The 20,399-nt window shown below is 38.4% G+C and overlaps 1 pseudogene; it reads right to left on the bottom strand.

Moving 5' to 3' along the window:
- Window positions 1–20,399, bottom strand: part of LOC125999412 (60 kDa heat shock protein, mitochondrial-like) — a 71,648-nt pseudogene that overhangs the window by 38,640 nt on the left and 12,609 nt on the right.

Raw genomic sequence — 20,399 nt, 5'->3', positions numbered from 1 at the left:
TAGAATAATAGTTTAGAGCTATTATAAGCAGAAATATTTTAGTGAAGTTACTTTCCCAAATGAAGTAATAGTTTTACTTTTCAAGCTGACAAAGAGCTTTTTATATGACTACATCACCAAATCCAATACTTTGCCAAGAACAGAGAGGCCTTTAAAGAAAATAAAATTATTACTACACTATAATAAAGATAAAAATTTCCACTTAGTATGAAAACAAGAGTTCATACAGAGCAGAAGCTATTAAAAAGTTGCTTTAAAATATTTTATTCTTTTGAATAATGATGTTTTCCTTTTGACTAAGATTAGTATTGGGGGAGTCAAATTTCATTGTCAAAGAAAATGGATCTTGATTTAATAACCATTTCTATATATCTCATCAGTGTCCCTAAAAATGACTCTATCACAAGGAGTACAAAGACTCCTGAGATTCATCCCGGAAAAAAATATACTTGAATCTTTCTGTTTTTTGATGAATTCTTTCTGGTGTGTGTGCATATGTATTCATACATGTGTATATTTCTCTTACACATAACCTAACTAAACACTTCCTTTTCAAAATATTATGATCATGGTTATCTCCATTGTACTACCAGGGGAGTTTTCAGCATTCTAAAAATAATTCCAGTCCTATGGTATCAGTGTTCTAGTTGCTACTGCTCCAACAGCAGAGTTTTATATCAGATTTGCATAGAAGACCATAAAAGACTCAGAAAGTAATGGAGTCATTAACAAAAAACAGCTTTGAAAATGAGAAGGGGACCGGAGCGGTGGCAGAAGCAGTAGGAAGTTTGATTCCCCCGGTGTCCCATATGGTCCCCCAGGCCAGGGGCGATTTCTGAGTGCTTGTATGGCCCAAAAAGCAAAAACAAGAAAAATGAGAAGGTAGTCTGGTGAAAATCAACTTAGTTAATAGTCCAAGGATAAAAACCATAGGATTAATCGATGATCTTAGAGGCTGAATAAAACTCTATCTCTTTTCTCTTCAACTGCTATTTGCCCTCTGTTTTGTTTTTGCTGTACTGTTATGACATCAGCAAGAAATGGTTTTAGCACTCTGCTTACTTACCTCTTCTCTGTCAATCTTTATCCAAAATCCTTAATCTAGGTTGCTGGAGAGTTAGTTCAAAGGACTGGAGTGCAGGTTTTACTAGCAGGAGAGCAAGGGTTGCTCTCTGGTACCATCACCATCAGTAACCTCAGCACTCTCTTGTGAATAGCCCCTATCACTGCTTGGTGTAGCTCTGAAAACAACTCTCCTAAATTTAATCCAGGAGTAAAAAGTTAGGTTGGCTCTAGACTTACCTAAATTATTTCCTCTTATTTTCCCAAGACATCTGTTTATTTTTTTTTATTTTACATTTTGTTGCCTACCAGGATTAAAAGTTCTTCTTATTTGGATATATAGTTTGACAGGAAAATAAATTTGTTTTATTACCACCTTCAACCATGCAACATTAAAAATTTCAATTTGATTATCGCTGCCTACTAAAACAACAATGAAGACTAGTTATGGAATTCTCATAATTAACCAATACATATAAAAATCTTGGTGGTGGGGCTGGAGTGAACACAGCTGGTGAGACAATTGCTTTGTATGTGGCCAACCTGCGTTTGATCTCTGGCATCCCATATTCTGCCCTGAGTACCACTAGGTGTGGTGGTATGCATTCCTGAGTACACCTGGATCTGTCAAGTGTGACCCTAAAATAAAAAAATCTTTAACTCCAGGTTAAAGTTTAAACTGAGTGATAGCTATTGTTGCATTAATCTATTTCCGAGGATCTCAGTGCAATATTTTGATTTGCAGGTCAGTTTGGCTTGGTTGGATCGATCTTAAATTAGGTGGCCTAGTTTCTGTTTCCAGTTTAGCTTTAAGTCTCCAATTGTTTCTTCATGAACCAGCAGCTACCGAAGGCACATTTGTTCTCTTGGTTGCTCACAAAAATACAAGCTCTTCAAGCAGCAAAGGGGCCCAGAGTACAGTGGGGAGGGCGCTTGCCTTGCATACAAATGACCCTGATTCAATCCCCAGCTCCACATATGGAGTAATGCCTGAGCACAGAGCCAGGAGTAAGACCTGCGCATGACACCAGAGATATCCCCCAAATATGATAAGGAAAACTGTAAAGGGGTCCAGTTATATTTCCAAGCTTTCTGCAGGCTAAGTCAACTTAAAAGGCTGGGGTGTCAACTCGATCTCCATGCCTAGGGCATATGGCAGAGGAGAGAGGGAAGAATTCACGGCAACGGGCCCGGAGAGATAGCACAGCCGGTGCTTGCCTTGCAAGTAGCCGATCCAGAACCTAAGGTGGTTGGTTCGAATCCCGGTGGTGTCCCATATGGTCCCCGTGCCTGCCAGGAGCTATTTCTGAGCAGATAGCCAGGAGTAACCCCTGAGCACTGCCGGGTGTGACCCAAAAACCAAAAAAAAAAAAAAAAAAAAAAAAAAAAAGAATTCATGGTAACCACAACCTTCCAGACAGAGACAACATTTTAAACTGTAGGTTGCTTGATATTATCATTTTCATTTGTAAAATGAAGCACAATAAAAACAGACTAACAACAACAGCAAACATCCCTTGTTCTAAGAATTATTTTAAAAATGAACAAACAAAAAAGATCTAAGGATTAATCTCATTCTTCTCTTTGGGATATTTTTACCTCGAAAATACTTTCAGCTTCTATTTTTATTTTTTCATTGGAAAACAATATAGTTATCTTAATTAGTTTTTCAAGTATCTGATTTCTTTTCTCTTATGTGTCGCTTTAGACAATTTCAGAGATAAAGTGAGGTGTGTTTTATAATTAGAAAAATATACAGCCAGAGCCTGAGGGTGTCGCAAACTTAAGAATGACAAGGGACAAAAGAACGTTTGTCTGAAGAGCTGGACAATGCAAAAGAGGTATCGATAGACATCAATTTTCATCATATTATTTTTCTATTTTCAATATTTGTCTTTTTGAGTTCTAATGAATAATGGTACTCATGGTGAACCTGACCTTTTCAGAAAAATGCTATGCTACAGTAATTGTGCTTTAGAGACACATTATTTAAACAGGCATTTCAATATTATTCAGACATATTGTAATATTACCAGGACGCAAAGTCTTTGAGTGATGCAAACAATTTTCCTTACATTACTCATCACATTTAATGTAGGCAGACTGATTGTGGGTATATTTTGGGCTCATTTTAGTAAATTAAATTGGATTGTAATTTTCTCTGTTCTTGAATTTCCAGAACTTCAATATATTCTGAGACCCAAATGTCTATTTATGAGATGGCTTGAAAATATGCCTGCAAATATTTTGATATTGCTGTCTTTAAAAGATGGAGTCTAGCTCTCGTTCCTTGGAATATGGATTGTATATGACTGAGTAGCTTCTAACAAACATTTTGTGAGTAGCCTGCTGGGGTGTGAGTTTTATTTAGTTCTTAAAATTTTTATATTGATTATATTTCTTTGAGTTACAATACTGCTTTTGGTGGGATCCCATGCATGTAATTCCAATAGCTGGGGTGTAAGTTTTAAGAGCAACTTCACAAAAACCACGTGGCCTCCTTCCTGCCTTCTCTCTTGGACCACTCTCTCTCAGAGAAGCTTGCTACCACGTTGTTAGTCTACTCACTTGAGTAGCTTAGCCCTACAAAGAGACAGGCAAATGTGCAATGACATTGGGATTTCCTGACAATTGGAAATAGATGGATCCACTGGCCTCGGTTAGCTTTCAAATGATTCGAGCTTTGCTTAGGTACCAAGTCAAACTTCACAAGAGACTGAGACAAAATTATCCAGCTATGCTGCTCCCAAGTTCCAAACCCACATAAAATGTAAGATAATCAAAGCAGATTGCCTTGAGCTACTAAATTGGAGGGTAATCTGTTTTTCAACCATAGATAAATAACACAGCTTAGCCACTGCCAGATTCTCTCTTAAAAGGCTTTTATATCCTGACCACATTGGCCACCATACGACAGGATCTGAACTACCTGATTGGTAAGGAAAGATGAAGAAATCTAGTATCTGCAGTCAGACAGCTTACAACTAAATCCCACAAATATGTAATGAGAGCAGAGGAGACAAATACTTATAAATCTGGGAAATTACTTAATATTATGTATCCTCCATTTATGAAGCAGAAACTAATAGCTACTTTAAAGGCTGTTACAAGGTAGAGACAACATTAAATTGTGTAACAAGGGTGCCACTCTAGGGGTGACTATAATTATTATTGAGATGGATTTTGTCTATTGGCTTTTTTTTTCCAGACCTCAAGTATTGAGTCTCTCTCTGCACAATGCCCCAAATTTGTAAGCATTAATGTGCACAAAACAGCATTTTCAGGGATAGTTTTGAAACTTAATATATTACTGGAAAAGCTCCTCCACTATCTTTCTCAAAACAATGGGTTTGAGATTTTCTTCAGAATATGATAGAGTCATTATTTCTATTTTATTTGGTGTCCATCATAAGCTGGTCATGACTAGATATTTTAATACTACTCATTTAGAATAATAAATAAGCCAAGTTCCCACACTGATGTAACAACATATGAAAGCCATCAGCAAATTTGTTGAAAGAAATCTCTCTCATGCTGAACCAGGCATGCAATATTTTATTCCAAATCATTATTTTTTATAACTTGTACAAATAATTATTCACCATTTTATTTAATCCCACACTATATGGTTTCCCCTTTCCTTATTTATATGGTTTGCTTCAACTCCATTGTATCACTAACATTATGTTTTTTTCTTTTGAAGCAGTTAAGAGGATCTGACACCTGCCCACTTCGCTTATTTTGTTATCATCTAATATTCAGAGAATTATTGAAAGGGAAAATGCTCACCATCTAAAGTCAATCTGCAATTGGAAATACCCAAATTTCACTACTGAAGTTGCAAAGTGAATTAGTTAGATGACAATGACCAAGACTGTAATTTCTAAGCAGAGCTGCACCACCTTGCTGCCTGTTCCCCTTCTGTGCAACTGTGGCCCCTGCATTGCTCAGTTGTTATGGCAACCATCACTGCAGATCACGGAAAATCTGCTATTGAGATGCACTCACGGCAAGACACATTCATTTTTCATGGCTTCGTGTAGCAGTCTAACATGAAACATTTATTTTAGCTCAAAAATTGGAACTATATATTCTTCTACTTTGAGATTTAGAAATACCTTCTGTGACTGAAACAGCAATTCCCCATCAAACAAATCCAATAAATTGCAAATGATTAGACTTTTTTGAAAAAAAAAAAAAGGTGGGGGGAGAAGGAATAGTTCTTGGTGGTCATATATAGTAAATCTCCATAACTTGCTCTGTGATTGAAACCGATTGAGCCTTCAGGTTACAAACTGCTGAGAGACAATATGGAAAGATTTTCAGAAGAGTTTTGATATTTTTGTTTCTATTCCACGAGGAACAGATCACTGTTGAAATTCTCTTGCAGCGTTCTGTTTAATTTATAGGGTAGAGAGGGACCACTTCTTTGCAGGCTAACATCTGCTAACATCTACCACCGTTTGGCACTTCTAAGAGACACAGATCGCTCATTCTCTGAATTGCTGACACTTAAATAATGCAGAGAAGGCTGCAGATTAAACACAGAGCATTCACTTTTTTGAAGCATTCCATAACCTAATTCACAGATGCATCCTGGAAATAATTTTGTATTAAATGTTCATATTAAAAGAAAGATTCACATTCATTTATCCTACACATTTAATTCGCCACATTATTCTTCTTTCTCTAGGGAAGGATTATATAACTGGAAATATCCTAACAAATGGAACTAGGACACAGAAATACTCAGTGAGTAAATTGCTGATCTCGTGTGAATTTCTGCAAAAACATTTCATAAGTGCACATTTTCAGCTTTTTAATATTAATAGTATTACCATTGCAAGACTAGAATATATAAGAAGTTGTAAAGAATTCAAAGATTTGCACCGGCGATCATTCACTGGTTCTAGGATTCTTTCACTGTTTATTATTATTTTTCATCAATAGCCATTTCAATGTTGCTAGAATAATTTTAGAGACAAGAACCAATTTTTTTCAATAGCTAAACAGTTTTAGGAACAAATGAATGAAATTTGGAAATGAAAATAAAAATAAATGATTAAATGTGTGAAAATGTCTTTGAGCCAGAAATAAGACAGGATGCTAAGAACTGCAATTGCTTTTATTTTTCTGCAATTCTAATGCATCGCAGCAAATAGCCCCCAGCTACTTTGGTGGGGGTTCTTTAAAGAAATGTTCCCAAAGGGAGGCTTTGGAGAACAGAGATAGACCCTACCAATTTTCACTAAGCTATGCGGCACTGAGGAGAACACATCAAATCAGGTCACCCCAAGTGGTGCCTATTGCTTAGCAGAACTAGGAATCTATCACACAGCAAGTCTATTGCTTTTCAGTACCAAAGTGAGAGATGAACTTCAGGTTGGAGCTCCAAGACATTCTTTGAGTCCCAAGGATAAATTTGTGATGGTAAATGATCCGGCTGGAAATGCTGTTTTATATAAAAAGAGAGAACTGCTAGGGTCTCTGTCAGAGAAAAGGTGGAGCAAGAGTGTGAACCCCAAGAATGTGACTCTTTGCAAGCAAAAATCTCTTCATCCTCTAAGGACCCTGCTGAATACAACAGAATAATTTTCTCTTTGAAGCAAATGGCTTGTCAGTTAGTGATTTATCCCATTATTGTTTTTCCTCAAATGTTGAGATCAGAAACTTTCTGGTTGCAGCCAGTTCTGCTGTTAAACGTACGAAAGTGTTCTCTGCTTCTTTCTTTTAGCCCCATCTGCTTGTGAGAAATAAAACCCACAGCAACAAAACAACAGAGTGTTTGAACTGGAATGAAAGATCATCCAGTTCTACTGCTTGCTGTGGTCTTAGGTCAGCAGCCTCGACAAACAGACTCTGAGAGTTGGTGAAAACTTCACCAACTTCATCTGATTCTGTAAGCATTTCTACAGTCAAGCACGTCCCCTGTGCCTGGTCACAGAATTTGCTCTTCAAATTGGGGCCATCCACATTAGCAAGCACATCCAGACGGTCATATCAGCAGCTGCGTTTTTACAAGACTCCCCAGAACTGTACTAAAAATCCAAGTGCTTATATCCACTTACCACTTCTAGTTCAAAGATACTGAACTTTATAGAAAGGTGGTTTTGAACCCTAGGTCAGGCCTTGGAAGCTTAAACTCCTAAATATCATGGCAGATCCAATTCCTATCTCTCGGGCCTGAAGGCCACTGTACATAGAGCATCAGCTGCCCAAAGTCTTCCTTCATGATGAACCTGTCTCCCTCTCTGAGAGAGAGAGAGAGAGAAAGAGAGAGAGAGAAAGAGAGAGAGAGAAGAGAGTGTGTGTGAGAGCTCTGAGAGAAGGATTTCTCTACCATCAAAAGAAAAATGGTTTCTTTGTATATTCACATTGGGCCTCTACTTGAATCCTGAGGGACAGAAAAGGAGCACAGAAGAGGATTGATGGAATTAAAGGCCATAGAGAAGAGAAAGTTCCCTAAAGGGAAAGAAAGAAGACTCTCTGGGCAACCTAAGAGCATGACTTGCTCACAGGAAGGCTGGAAGCTGTTAGAACAAATGGCGCAGTTGTGCTCCCATCCCCAAAGTCAGCCCCCTCAATGTTCTGATGTGTGATTCTTTGGGAACAAAGTATTATTTGGGAGTTATCACCATTTGTAGCTATTTGAGTGGATGAACCAAATAAAAATGAATCCTTCCTGAATATTATCATGAACCAAACAACACAGAATGGCTTTAGCATAGTAGTGAAGGCAGCATTGCTCCCTTTTTTTTGCATATTTATGTATAATGACCTGAAACCTCTTCTGACAGGAAATATACAATAAGCAGGTTTCTTTCAGAGGGAAACAAATTATGGAAATGTCATTCCTCAAGAAGTGGTCCCTAAGTGCAAGGCAGAGTTTGCCACTGAACTTGCCCTTTAACACCTCTTTTTTTCAAGGCTTTGGCTCTTGTGGGACATCAGGCAGCAAAACCACTTTTTTCTTCCCTTGAAGCTAAAGAAGCTGTAAGATTTACATGACACGTTATAGTGGAGATCAATAAAAAAATATCCACTTTAGAGTTGGAAGACATTTGGAGATGAGAGTCATTTCTCCAAGGTCATAGCCAGTGTTGACTGGGAAGAGGCTTAAAATTTCACTCTCCTGTCTGAGAATCTTTATATAAAATACGAAAGTGATGAGTTCCAAGGAATAACTAGATTTTAAACTCTGAATATTGATTTACTTACTTAGCTACATTTTCCTTCCCTAGTCTCTAAGTCCTGACAGGTCCTGGATTTAGTGCCAGAGTTAGATTTAGGAGAAAATTCACAACTTTAGAAATGTAAATTTAATTTGGATCTCAATCAAAAGTCCACAGATGGGAGAATCTACCCTCAAGTTCAAGACAAGGCAGAGCCCCTCTGAATAAAATATATTGCTCAATTCATTTACTGAGTACAGACTCAAAGGAATTAGCCTCTTCCCTCCCTAATTTTGCACACAAAATTCAACAAGATTAGAAAATCAGTAATTGCATCTATGTAGGATTCTGGCACAAGGCTCCCCATGAGGCCGATGCAAGGGTGGGTAAGGTTCTCTTCCAGCCCCATAGCCTCAAGACTGAACTTGAGAAAGAGAGGGGAGACTTGAGACACAGACCACTCACAGGGAAGTATTGTCAGAGCACTAGCCTTTGTTTACTGAAGGTAAGGACAAGGCCTTTAAAGGCAAACTTTAGGCGGGAAACAATGTGGGGAATACAGCTTAGGCATTACAGCAATAAGATGGTATGTGAAGACAACAGTCACAAGGTACATGGCTTTATTAATTCATATGGCATGCACTGATGACGGTTACAATGTCCATGGCATAATTAAATCAGGAAGTATATAAAGAGAGCAGTTGCAATGCTTATGGCACCATTAGCCTAAATAGGTTGTTTGACCTGGATGACTTTCTCCTGCACAGCAGGGACACAAGTCTCTAAACAGAAACTTTCCTTTATATTTAAGGCCAGCTTACAGAAATCTCCTTATTTCCCAGCCTCTCCCCCCACATCTCCATCTTTTTACTGTATAAGAACCAAGTGAGTTATGCAGAAGGGGCTGGGGACCTATGAGGTTTGTGCCTCTCTTAGGTTGTCCTGGTGACACCTAAAGGATGTCCTAGAATCTTATCAGTCATTGAGTAACAAACAGCCTATAGGTTTCTGCTAACATAACATGCTCTGCAGCCTCTCTGTTTCCAGTTTGTACTATTAACTCATTTACTACATTAGCAAGTATTGCTACCATGTGAAAACAGCTTTTAATCATGGGCACCAGATGATTTAAAATGCAAGGTCCAAAAGTAACGATAATAAAAAAAATAAAATCAACAATCCTGCCAATGCAGATAAAAGGGTAGTAAACCAAGGGGACCAATCAAACCAATTTTGATACCAAGATAATCCCGCCTCTCACTCATATTTTTGTTCAATTCCTGCCTACAGTTTATTAATAGAGTCCTTATCCAGTCCAGTATGGTCAGTATAGAGGCAGCACTCTTCAAGTAGGGCAGCACAAAGGCCATCCTCTTTCAGGAACAGTCTGTCCAGGCCTCGTCGAGTTTGCAACACCACTTCAGTCAGGGAACTTAGGGAAGTCTGCAGGTACGTGACAGCATTGCCAATTTCAGCCAAATCATCAATTTGTCATCTCATTGCTTCGATTGGCTGCGTCTTGGGTTCCAAGGGCTACTGTTCCAGTGGCTGCTCCTACAAGGCTTAAATAGGAGGCCAGAGGAATAGAGGCCACAGTACCTGGGTCTCGCTTCAAGTCATGGTGTATGTATCTGGAAGAGAATGCTAGGTAACTCTGGAAATTAACTGAACAATGACACATACATGCAGGTCATTGCTTAAAAATGCTGATTGGTATAGGCCAGTGGTCGGCATTCCTTTTTTTCAACTGAACCAAATCTTGCCAAAACCACGATTGAAATTTATTTTGAGAGAGCACTGACAGAGACTAGGAGCACAGTCCTGACTCCTGGAGTGTTCGTCTGGCAAACAGAAAAGCCAAATTAAAAGTGTAAAGAGCCACATGTGGCTCACAAGCCGCAGGTTGCCGACCAATGGTATAGGCAATTGGTAAGGCCTATATTTTGCCTGGTGGTTGGAACTGTCCAGTCAGAAAGAGATGTCCAATTGGTAAAATTGAGGCAATAAGGGGGACAACTATAGTGTCTTCCTTGTCCACTATATAGGCAGGAGCCTTGACCCTGAACCTGCCCAAATGTCAAACCCAGGGTGTCAGAGGTGGAACACTATTGAGTTTCAGTTGCATTTATATAAAAAAATGATTGATTAAGGGCAACAGCTTCATAAAAAGGGGGCTGCATCAATACAAAGCCAGCAAGTCTTAGTTAAATTAGGATTAAATAGTTAAGCATAATATAGATGGAATTCAGGGCATGCACAGTAGGTGTTAAACCTAAGAGAACTTGGCCCATAGGCAGTGGCCCACTAGGGGGTCATGGTAAATTGGAATCTAAATATTGCCAGAGGTCAGAGGATTGGACTGGGTGATGAAAAGCTGATCGATGTTACAGGGAGAGCGGGAGATGATGTGCGGACAAGGGGTCTTAGCCCAGGCCTATTTTAAAGGTAGGATAAGTGATGCTTAACTGGATTTTAAAAAGTAATCCAGAATCATGGCCAGCTTCATAAAGTCTTAATACCGCATCATTCTTCTTTTGAATTTTTCTGCACTTTTCTTTCCAGTTTCTGTAAATTATAAAAGCACAGGGTTACATTGAGTAACCCCGGGTGAGCACTCAGCTGATGGTGTTTTGTCAATTTTAATAAAATCTTCGGTGCTATGCTTTATCCAGCTGCTTGAACTTGTAGATTCACACCCCCATGAGGCACAATACTAATCCCTTTCAGTTCCACAGTTAGTTGTAGAAAAAAGGCCATGACCAGGGAAATATATAAAATTGTAAATCACACAAATTATTTTTTGCATTTACTGTGGAGAAACCATAAGATGAATCACGTGGGTCATGGTACCCAGGACCTGTCCAAGGTATCTCAATACTGGACCAAAAGGGGCCCACAAGGTCACATAAATGAAACTGCAAGTTCAGAAACCAGGCTTCATCCAGCTAGGTAGGCAGAGGACTTAACCATAAGGGCATCAACACTGGCTGCAGCTCGAATAACTTGCCATTGCTGCTTAACTGGTTGGTGCTGTGCTGGGGGTGGCACCAGGCAGCAGTTGCGTAAAAACAAAAAATCTAGCAAATCTTCATTCTGCAAAACAAAAGAAAAGCTAACCTCAGGTTGTATCAACCTGGGTTGAGTTATCATTAACAGTATTTTTACTAGGTACATGTTTGATATGTCTGGCTGGGAATCAAATGGGTTTAGGTTTTTCCTGCGGGAATGCAGAGTCAAAGCCATGGCCTGCTGACAACAGAGGATCTGGACCTTTTCATCCCCGTAATTTTGGGCCCTTCCAACAGGCCATCACTCGGGGCTTGGCTGATTCCTTTTTACAATGTCAGACAAAGGCTGACAGCACATTCCCTTTACTGGAAATTGAGTCAGCTAAATGTACAGGGGATCCTTAGAATTCTGCACCTCGAGGAGAGAAGCTCTTTGTGATATACCTATCTATATCCTTAGCAAAACGTAACGAAAATCTTTCTGTTAAATGACAGCAAATAAAAAAGCTAAGTAGACAAAAACATGTCTAATTATGCCCAACAATTATTCACTTTACTTATAGTTTCTTCTCTTAGAACACATCCCATATCTTTCTGCACATTCCTTTTAAATTCACTTTAGAAATTTCCTACAGTTCTATTTGCAACCAACAGGTTACTTTTTCACAGAATTTTCTTCTTTTCTCCAGCATTCATAAATTCACATCTTATCTTTCTTGCATAAATCACACAACTGCATTTCTTTTTTCTAAACTTATCTTCCTTGTTTCATCCACTGAGGGCACTTTATTAAAGGATATACCTTAAATCAGAATATCATAAACAGTAACAGCTGTAATACTTTCTTAAATTTCCAATTATTAATCAAAAATTATTAATGATGACCAACACTGACACAAGAAACAAGCAAATGTTTCTAATTTTGAAGACCTCAAGTTAATAATGTGTAATGATTTGTAAATTATTTGTAAATAAAATTTTATTTTTGTTATTTTCTGTTTTTGTTTTGTTGTTGGACCATACCTATTGACTCCTAGCTATGCACTCAGAAATTGCTCCTGGCTTGGGGGACCATATGGGACGCCAGGAATTGAACCAAGGTCCATCCTGGGTCAGCTGCGTGCAAGGCAAGTGCGTTACCACTAAGCTACTGCTCTAGCCCCTATTTTTTGCTCTTTTAAGGCAAGTTTAGTCTATTATAAATACCCCAAAATAATGAATATTCCTTTCTTAACTTATTTAAATCATTTTTGAAAAGAAGTCTTTTATTTAAACCATTAAACCAAAATTAAATAAATTTAGAAGCGATGGTCTCTTATTGTGCTTATAAATATTCCATGTTAAAAATTTTATAAGCCAGATTAACAAATTTTTGGGCCACACCCATTTGACGCTCAGGGGTTACTCTTGGCTATGTGCTCAGAAATCGCCCCTGGCTTGGGGGGACTATATGGGACGCCGGGGGATTGAACCGCGGTCCTTCCTTGGCTAGCGCTTGCAAGGCAGACACCTTACCTCCAGCGCCACCTACCCGGCCCCAACAAATTTTTTGATCATTATAAAATATAAATTTTCTTAAAAGAATTCTCAAGATTTGTAGTCCAGAGAAATTACAATTTTCAAGGTATGTCCTCACCATATACATTATTGCTTTGTTTCTTTTTTTTTTTCAACAGCTTAGTTCTCTTTCTCTAAATATAACCCAGCCTCCCTCCCTACATATCTAAAGAGGAGATTGTGATAATTTTCAATTGGGAAGGAAAGGAAACATAGCAAAACTTTTTGGAGTACAAGTAATATATTTTCACCAGGGTTTAGATTAGGTGATGCAGTGTGTCTTTGTTGAATTTCATGGAACAGTATTCTTTGAAGACTGTGTGATTCATTTTAGATTATTCTCACCTAAAATGAAACTTTGACAATGAAACAAACTGGGTTGGAAAATATTTGGAACAGTGACTAGGCTAAGAACTCAAAGTGTTGATTCTGAAGTGATAGTACAGTGAATAGAGCATTTGCCCTGAATACAGCCAACCCAGGTTTAATCTCCTGCATCCCATATAGTCCTCTGATCCTACCAGGAGTCATTTCTGAACCCAGAATCAAGAGTGATCCCTAAAGACCTGAGGACAGGCTCAGACCAGTGAAGTCACCACCATTACCTTAAGTCCTTAAAAACTGAGGCACGGAGAGGGGACCTGCATCTTCTATCAGGTAACAGGAGGAAGGAGACCTGAGGGCAGGGCCAAACCTCTGTGACCGCTGCCATCATCTCCACTTAGGGCTGCACTCTAGAGAAGGGGCCCAGCCCCATGCCACAGGTAACGAAGGAGGGCTGAGACCCGAGAGCAGAACACTCTAAGCCACCAAATGCAAAGAAATACTTGTAAACTAAGGAAGACACTAGAAGCCAGGGATATAGAGAAAAATCCTACCAAGTTTCCAAGACCACCAAAATGCATGAGCCTAATAGATGAAGACATAAAAGTGGCAATGAATGCCATAGCAATAGAAATTAAGAAATCACTAGTGAGCAAGATTAAGAAATCCATAGATGAACAATTCAACCAATTTAAAAACTCTTACAGAAGATGAGAGAATCTATACAAATGGAATTAAGGGAAATAAAAACGTCTTAGCAAGCCATAATAGCAGAATGTCACAGTTGGAGAATCACATAGAAGAAGCCAATAAGGAAAATTTTAGGTATTTAATGAACAAATACAAAAGAAATAATCTATTAATTGTAGGAATACCAGAAGGGGAAGAAATATGGAAAGAGGAAGAACAAGTAATGAGGGAAATAATAGCAGAAAATTTTCCTACCCCCTGGAAAGAGGCATTGGTACAAATCCAAAAGGCGAAAAGAATCCCTAATAAAATAGACCCTAAAAAACCAACACCAAGATATATAGTAATCCAAATGGCAAAAAAAGAGAAAGATGAATTCCTTAAAGCAATAAAGGAGAAAAAAATCTTCAAGTACAAAGGAAGGGAGATAAGAATCGAACTAGAATTCCCATTTGAAACAATTCAATCGAGAAGACAGTGGAATGACTTATTTAAACTACTGAATGAAAGGAATTCCAACCTAGGGTCCAACCTAGAGTACATTACCCCTAGGATCTTCCAAAACATTTAAAAGACAAAAATCCTACCTAACTCCTTTGATGAGGCTAATACTGCACTCATTCCCAAAGATGGCAAAGACACTGCCAGGAAGGAAAACTACAGACTAATCTCACTAATGAACATAAATGCAAAAATCCTGAACAAAATCTTAGCAAACCAAATCTAACAATATATCAAAAAGATTATACACTATGACCAAGTTGGTTTTATCCCAGGGATGCAAGGTTGCTTTAACGTACACAAATCAGTCAACATCATACACTACATGAGCAAGAAGAAAAAAATCACATAATTATATCAATTGATGCAGAGAAGGACTTTGACAAAATCCAACACTGATTCATGAGGAAAACACTGAGCAAAATAGGGTTGGAAGGAATCTTTTTCAAGATATAAAGCTCACAGCCAACATTATCCTTTTTATATTAATAATTTATTCTTTTATCTTTTTTTACTATTTTCTTCTTTAATTTCTTCATTTTTAAATAATATTTTTATTTAAACACCTTGGTTACAAACATGATTGTGGTTGTATTTCAGTAATATAAGAGGACACCCCCTATCACAAGTGCAACATTCCCACCACCAAATATTTCAAATATCCCTCCTTCCACCCCGCCCCAACTGTACTCTAGACAGTCTTTCTATTTCCCTCATACATTCTCATTGTTAGGATAGTTCAAAATGTAGTTATTTCTCTAACTAAACTCATCACTCTTTGTGGTGAAGTTCATGAAGTGGGCTGTAACTTCCAGCCATTCTCTCTTTTGTCTCTGAAAATTATTGCAAGAATGTCTTTCATTTTTCTTAAAACCCATAGATGAGTGAGACCATTCTGCATCTCTCTCTCTGACTTATTTCACTCAGCATAATAGATTCCATGTACAACCATGTATAGGAAAATTTTATGACGGCTGCATCATATTTCATTGTGTATATGTACCACAGTTTCTTTAGCAATTCATCTGTTGAAGGGCATCTTGGTTGTTTCCAGAGTCTTGCTATGGTAAATAGTGCTGCAATGAACATAGGTGTAAGGAAGGGATTGTTGTATTGTATTTTTGTGTTCCTAGGGTATATTCCTAGGAGTGGTATAGCTGGATCATATGGGAGCTCAATTTCCAGTTTTTGGAGGAATCTCCATATCCCTTTCCATAGAGGTTGGACCAGACGGCATTCCCACCAGCAGTGGGTAAGAGTTCCTTTCTCTCCACATCCCCGCCAACAATGCTTGTTCTCATTCTTTGTGATGTGTGCCAATCTCTGTGGTTTGAGGTGGTACCTCATAGTTGTTTTGATTTGCATCTCCCTGATGATTAGTGATGTGGAGCTTTTTTTCATGTGCCTTTTGGCCATTGGTATTTCTTCTTTATCAAAGTGTCTGTCCATTTCTTCTTCCCATTTTTGATGGGATTAGATGTTTTTTCCCTTGTAAACTTCTGTCAGTGCCTTGTGTATTTTGGAGATCAGCCCTTTATCTGATGGGTATTGGGTGAATAGTTTCTCCCACTAAGGGGAGTGGCTCTTGTATCCTGGACAATATTTCCTTGGAGGTGCGGAAGCTTCTCAGCTTAATATATTCCCATCTGTTAATCTCTGCGTTCACCTGTTTGGAGAGTGCAGTTTCTTCCTTAAAGATGCCTTTAGTCTCAATGTCATGGAGTGTTTTACCTATGTGTTGTTCTATATACCTTATGGTATCAGGTCTGATATCAAGGTCTTTAATCAATTTGGATTTTACTCTAGTACATGATGTTAGCTGGGGGTCTAAGTTTGCTTTTCTGCAAGTGGCTAGCCATTTTTGCCAACACCACTTGTTGAAGAGGATTTCTTTGCTTCATTTAGGATTTCTTGCTCCTTTATCAAAGACTAGGTGATTGTATGATTGAGGAACATTCTCTGAGTATTAAGCCTATTTCTCTGATCTGAGGGTCTGTCTGTATTCCAATACCATGCTGTGTTGATAACTATTGTTTGTATACTGTTTAAAGTTGGGGAAAGTAATGCCTCCCATATTCTTTTCCCCAATGATTGAACGGTGTTTATTGTTCCAAATGAATTTCAAAAGTGCTTGATCCACTTCTTTGAAGAATGTCATGTGTATCTTTAGTGGGAATGCATTAAATCTGTACAATGCCTTGGGGATTATTGCCATTTTACCATATTTTCCGGCGTATAAGACGACTTGTGAAACAAAAAAAGTCAACCGAAAATCGGGGGTCGTCTTATATGCCAAGTATTTCCCAAAAAATGTTTCAATATGCCGCTAAACGAAAATTGTCTGAATATTGCCATAACACGAATTTTCCAACTCAATCCTGCACCAATCCCTGCAAGGCTGCTCCGACTGCCTCTCTAACTCTGCCAATCTAAGCATGCAAATTAGACAATGTTCTGGACCCGAATCTACACTGTAAAAAGCCTGCTCAGATTGGCCAGACTCAGAGAGGAAGTCTATTACAGTATAACCTTTGAACCTTTGCTTGTTGTGATTGGTTCACTGTGGTACATGAGCATAGGAACACATGCAGCACAGGAACGTTCTGTCTGAGGCCTAAACCTATGTTTTAACTGCAAAATTAGGGGGTTGTCTTATATGCCTGAAAATACAGTAATTATGTTAATCCATCCAATCATGAGCAGGGTATGTGTTTCCATTTCCATGTGTCCTCTCTTATATCTTGGAGCAGATTTTTATAGTTTTCTTTGTATAGATCCTTCACATCATTAGTCAAGATGACTCCAAGATATTTGAGTTTGTGTGACACTAATGTCAATGGGGTTGTTTTCTTTTTTCTTTTTCTTTTTGGTTTTTTGGGCCTCACCCATTTGATGCTCAGGGGTTACTCCTGGCTAAGAGCTCAGAAATTCCCCTGGCTTGGGGGGACCATATGGGACACCCGGGGATTGAACCGCGGTCCTTCTTGGCTAGCACTTGCAAGGCAGACACCTTAACTCTAGCGCCACCTCACCAGCACCAATTTCTTAATGTTCATTTCTTCCCTATTATTATTAGTGTATAGAAAGGCCATTAATTTTTCGTGTGTTAATTTTGTAGCCTGCCACCTTGCTATATGAGTCTATTGTTTCTAGAAGCTTTTTGGTACAGTCTTTAGGGTTTTCTAAGTAGAGTATCATGTCATCTGCAAACAGTGAGAGTTTGACTTCTTCCTTTCCTTTCTGGATTCCCTTGATATCTTTCTTTTTTTTGCCTAATCGCTATAGCAAGTACTTCCAGTGCTATGTTGACTAGGAGTGGTGAGAGAGGACAGCCTTGCCTTGTGCCAGAATTAAGAGGGAAGGCTTTTAGTTTTTTTCCATTGAGGATAATATTTGCAACTGGATTGTGGTAGACGACCTTAATTATATTGAGAAAGGTTTCTTTCATTCACATCATGCTGAGAGTTTTGATCAGGAATGGGTGTTGGACCTTATCAAAAGCTTTCCCTGCGTCTATTGATATGATCATGTGATTTTTATTTTTCTTGTTGATAATGTTGTGTATTATGTTGATACATTTACGGATGTTAAACCATCCTTACATTCCTGGGATGAAATCTACTTGATCATAATGAATTATCTTCTTGATGAGGAATTGAATCCTATTTGCCAGGATTTTTTGAGGATCATTGCATCTGTGTTCATCAGGGATATTGGTCTATAATTTTCTCATCATTAAGCTAGTAAGGTAGGCCCCTTCTTCCTTCCTGATGTGTGCTTGCTATAAATTTTCCTCTCAGTACCACTTCTGCTGTGTTTCATAGGTTCTGATAGTTTGTGTCTTTATTGTCATTTGTTTCCCAGAAAGTTTTGATTTTCTCTTTGATTTCATCTCGGACCCACTGGTTATTCAGTAGGAGGCTGTTTAACCTTCAGGTGTTAAAGTTTTTCTTCTGTGTCCCTTTGGAGTTCACATATAATTTCAGAGTCTTGTGGTCAGCGAAGGTAGCCTGCAAAATTTCTATCCTCTTGATATTTTGGAGGTACGTTTTATGTGCCAGCATGTAGTCTATCCTGGAGAATGTCCCATGTACATTGGAGAGGAATGTGTACCCAGGTTTCCTGGGGTGGAGTGTCCTATATATATGTACTAGGACACTTTCTTCCAATTCTCTTTTCAGGGCCAGTATATTGTTGGGTTTCAGTCTGGTTGACCTATCAAGTGTTGACAAAGCCATGTTGAGGTCTCCCACAATCATTGTGTTGTTATTGATATTCTTTATCAGATTTGTCAACAATGTAATAAACATTTTGCTGGCCCCTCATTCGGTGCATATATGTTTAGGAGAGTGATTTCTTCCTGCTGTACATATCCCTTGATTAATACAAAATGTCCATCTTTGTCCCTTACAACTTTTCTGAGTATAAAATTTACATCATATGATATTACTATGGCCACTCCAGCTTTTTATGCATGTTTTTGCTTGGATGATTTCCCTCCAACCTTTTATTTTGAGTCTATGTTTGTTCTGACTATTCAGGTGTGTTTCTTGTTGGCAACAGAAGGTTGGATTGAGTTTTTGATCCATTTAGCCACTTTGTGTCTCTTAATTGGAGCATTTAGTCCATTGACATTGAGAGAGATAATTGTCATGGGATTTAGCATCATCTTTGTGTCGATATTTGGTGTGTCTGTTGGTCAGTAGTCTTGTCTTAAAGTAGGTCTTTCAGTTTTTCTTTTAAGACTGATTTTGTGTCTGTAAAGTTTCTGAGCCGTTGTTTATCTGTGAAGCCATGTATTCTTCCTTCAAACCTGAAAGTGAGTTTTGCTGGGTGCAGTATTCTAGGCGAAGCATTTATTTCATTGAGTTTTGTCACTATGTCCCACCACTGCCTTCTGGCATTGAGTGTTTCTGGTGACAGTTCTGCGGTAAATCTCAAGGATGCTCCGTTGAATGCAATTTTCCTTTTTGATCTTGCTGCTTTCAGAATTCTGTCTTTATCTGTGTGTTTCTTCATTGTGACTAGAATGTGTCTTGGTGTGTTTATTCTGGGGACTCTTTTAGTTGGTACTTTGGGCATGCAGGATTTGATCGTTTGTATTCCTTAGCTCTGGTAGTTTCTCTTTAATGATTACATCACTTTTTTTCTTTGATTACTTTTTAAAATTTATTTTTATTTATTTCTTCATATATATATATATATATATATTCTTTAACTTCACCTGTTTTGCTTCTGTTTGGTAGAAATCCTACAAGAAAAAGTCTTGCCTGGGATAAAAGCTCATGTCGAAACTAGGGCACAGAGATTGTGTAGCCTGTCATTTTACCCCCAAATGCACCATTACTTTTTGCAAAGGCATACAAAAAAGGAGAAATTTTATGTATAGAAACAAGCTCTTATCTACTAGGAATAAGAACCCATATTTTTTATAATACAAGGGCACCTTCACACTCTGAACATGTGTCATGTGGACCCAACTTAGACTCCATGTGATCAGGCAGTGATCGTCCAATCCTAAGACCTAGATCCCAGGCACAGAACAGACAATGTTCTCTGCAACAGCACCAGGAACCAAACTCTCCCTAGGAAATTTCTAATAGTGCTCTAGCACCAAATTGTTCCAGTTTTGATATGACATCCTGATAATGATAAAATGGCAATAACTTGATCTAAGAGCAGTTTGTCCTATCTCATCACCTAACAGTAACATAAAATCAGAAGACACATCATCCTTTGATCTGTGCAAAAGCCAAGATTGCTAACTACATAAGACTGACTTTGACAACCATGACTGGGCAGAACTTATCCTGGGACCAATAAGAAAGACCCTAGCCTAGGCTTCAGCCTAGCGACTGAGAAGAACTTCTGGCACCTCACTGAAAAGACTCTATCCCAAGCTTCATCCTAGGATCTGTGAAAAAACCAAGACCACAAGTTACAGAAGACTGATTATGACAACAGTGATGGAACAGAACTGCTAGGACCATAAAGATAGACTTTATCCTAGGTTTCATTCTATGGCCTATGCAAATACTAAGATCTCTAGTTACAGAGGCCTGAGTTTATCATTCATAACTGAGTG

This window comes from Suncus etruscus, chromosome X (genome assembly GCF_024139225.1).
Source record: "Suncus etruscus isolate mSunEtr1 chromosome X, mSunEtr1.pri.cur, whole genome shotgun sequence".
Classification (NCBI taxonomy): domain Eukaryota; kingdom Metazoa; phylum Chordata; class Mammalia; order Eulipotyphla; family Soricidae; genus Suncus; species Suncus etruscus.
The sequence above is the reverse complement of the archived record's forward strand: the minus strand, read 5'-3'. Positions and strand labels throughout refer to the sequence as shown.